Here is a 3,257-nt window from a genome sequence, read left to right as displayed (position 1 = left end):
AGAATTCTTCTTAGGAGCTCTGTCTCCAAGCAGTGTTACATACTGAAAAACAGAATTTGATTGTGTTGTCAGTCATGGGAACATTATCTATATAAAGGTTCTGATCACCCTGAGATCCCCAGAATCAAATGTGTGGAAAGAGAACAGCCTAGTTTACTGAATTTTAGGAATCTTGGACACTGACTTTATGATACCAGCCAATATAATACTAATCGGTCAGATGATATCTCAAGCTCAGCCCAAAGGATCCCATTTCTTAAAAGGGGATTATATAAATTAATTTTACCTCCATTGCACGTCATTCATCTTCTCCTCTAAGTAGTTCCCCTCCATTAACAGTAAAACTATTTCACGTAATAAGCTCTAAGGGTGTTACTGGAAAAGGTGTGAACTTAAAATGTGAACATTGCCCCCTTCAAAGGATTTTGGTTTGGAGGAGGTAGTTACTGAGTTATCCACAGTCTGTGTAAAATACTGACTGGTCAATTTCCATATAACATGGAGATTGAGCCAATCTCTGGAGTCCACTTGAAAATACTCATGGAGACAGCAAGAAGTTGCTGTGGGAACAAGGAAATAGTTCAGAGCTGAGCTACTGAAGAGTATATTGAAATGGCTGAGGGTTAGCAGTGCAGGAATAAGTGGGGGAATTGTGGTCAAATTACTGAAAAGAATGTGAGCCTCCCCAAGGGTTTAGTCAGGATTTGATAATAATTTGTTATACTTAAATTAACCAAATACACTTTATACTACCTTGAGATAGACTATGCTTAAAGGGTGAGCTTGACAAATAGAAAAATGAAATGCAAAACTGAGTCTATAAGTCCAGGATGGTTGTTACCAGCTATAGATGGTACCCATTAAAGGACAAACCCTAATGAGCAGATTAATGCTCTAGACTCTGGTGTTATAACACATTTTACTCAGAAAATCCCCTAACCTAGTTCTATGTTGAAGATATTTCCACTCACAATTTTTAAAACACTTCATTGAAGTATGACTGACATACAAAAAGCTGTAGGTATTTGGTGTATACAATTTCATGTGTCTGGAGATAAGTATACACCATTGAAACCATCATCACTGTCAATGCCATTAACCTATCTATCATCTCTGAGTATTTCTTTCTGGACCCTTTGTTGTTGATATTTTGTCCTTACATGGAAGTTAAAGCTATTTAATTTAATATCTACCTTCCTAGCAAATGTTAAGGTAGGCAAGAAAGTATTGTTAATCATAGGCCCTATGTTATACAGATGTCTAGAACTTATTTTTTATGTATCACTGAAACGTGATCAATGCCTCCCTGTTTCCCCCTCTTCCCCTCCTGACAACCACCATTCTACTCTCTGCTTTTATGTATTTAATTAGATGCCACATATAAGTGATCAGTATTTTTCTGTGTTTGGCTTATTTCACTTAGGATAATATCCTCCAGGCAAGTTGTTTCAAGTGGCAGGATCTTCTTTGTAAAGGCTGAATGATATCCCATAATGTGTATGTGCCACATTTCCCTTCATTCTTCTTTACCTGGACTTTTAAACGATTTCCACATCTTAGCTACTGTGAAAACTGCTGCAGTGAACATGGGAGTACACAGATCTCTTTGAGATCCACATTTCAATTCCTTTGGATATATACACAGAGGTGAGATCGCTGGATCAAATGGTAATTCTATTTTGAAAATTATCAGAAAAAATATATGGAAACAAATGAAAACAAAAATACAAGAATCCAAACTCTCTGGGATGCAGCAAAGGCACTCCTAAGAGGAAAGTTTATTGCAATTTAGGCCTATTTCAACAAACTAGAAAAAGTGCAAATTCAAAATCTAACAGAGCACCTAAGGAAACTAGAAAGGGAGCAGCGAGAGCACATCAAACAACAACATGACTACAATAAGCTTCAGATTGAAAGTAAGGAGATTGAGAAATACCTATCATGTGACTGGAGGTCAAAAGAAAGTCAGAGTAGTCATACTTATATCGGACAAACTGGACTTTAAAGTAAAAGCAGTAACAAAAGATAAAGAAGGGCATTATATAATAATTACAAGGTCTCTACATCAGGAAGAGCTAACAATTATAAACATCTATGCACTGAAATCAGAAGCACCTAAATACAAACAACTAATCAGAAACAGAAACAATCTTATTGATAAGAATGTGCTAATTGCAAGGGACTTTAATACTCCACCTACAACAATGGATAGGTCAACCAGACAGAAAATCACTAAAGAAACAATGGACCTGAATGGTACACTCGAACAGATGAAATTAATATATATATTTAGAACTCTGCATCCTGAAGCTAAGGATATACCTTCTTCTCAAGTGCACCTGGCACATTCTCCGGGATAGATCACATAATGGGTCATAAAACAGCCCTCCATAAATACAAATGAATTGAGATCATACCATGCACACCTTAAGATCACAATGCTATGGAACTTGAAATCAACCAGAAGAAAAAGTCTGGAAAACCTCCAAAAACAATTGAACAAATCAATGAAACCAAGAGTTGGTTTTTTGAAAAAATAAACAAAATTGATAAACCTCTAGCCAGGCTCCTCAGAAATAAAAGAGAGAACACCCAAATAAACAAAATCATGAATGAAAATAATTTATTAAAACTGATCCCTCAGAAATACAAGCAATCACCAGAGATTACTATGAAAAATTATATGCCAACAAACTGGACAATCTAGAAGAAATGGAAAAATTCCTAAACACACATGCACTACCAAAATTCAAAAGAGAAGAGATAGAAAATCTGAACACCCATAACCAGTGAAGAATTTGAATCAGTTATCAAAAACCTCCCAATGAATAAATGCCCAGGGCCGGATGTATTCCCAGAGGAATTCTACCAGACATTTAAAGCAGAGTTATCACCCACCCTTAATGAATACAGATGCAAAAATACTCAACAAGATACCAGCAAATCGAATTCAACAGCACATAAAAAGAATTATCCATAGTGCTGGAAGTCCTAGCATCAGCAATCAGACAACAAAAGGAAATAAAAGGCGTCAGAATCGGCAAAGTAGTCAACTTTCACTTTTCACAGATGACATGATACTCTACATGGAAAACCTGATCGACTCCACCAGAAGCCTGCTAGAACTGATCCAAGAATTCAGTAAAGTCGCAGGGTACAAAATTAATGTACAGAAATCATTTGCATTTTTATATACCAAAAATGAAGCAACATAAATAGAAATCAAGAAACTGATCCCATTCGCAATTGCACAAAAA

The sequence above is a fragment of the Suricata suricatta genome, chromosome 2 (assembly GCF_006229205.1).
Source record: "Suricata suricatta isolate VVHF042 chromosome 2, meerkat_22Aug2017_6uvM2_HiC, whole genome shotgun sequence".
In the NCBI taxonomy this organism is placed as follows: Eukaryota; Metazoa; Chordata; class Mammalia; order Carnivora; family Herpestidae; genus Suricata; species Suricata suricatta.
Note: the sequence above shows the minus strand (reverse complement) of the source record.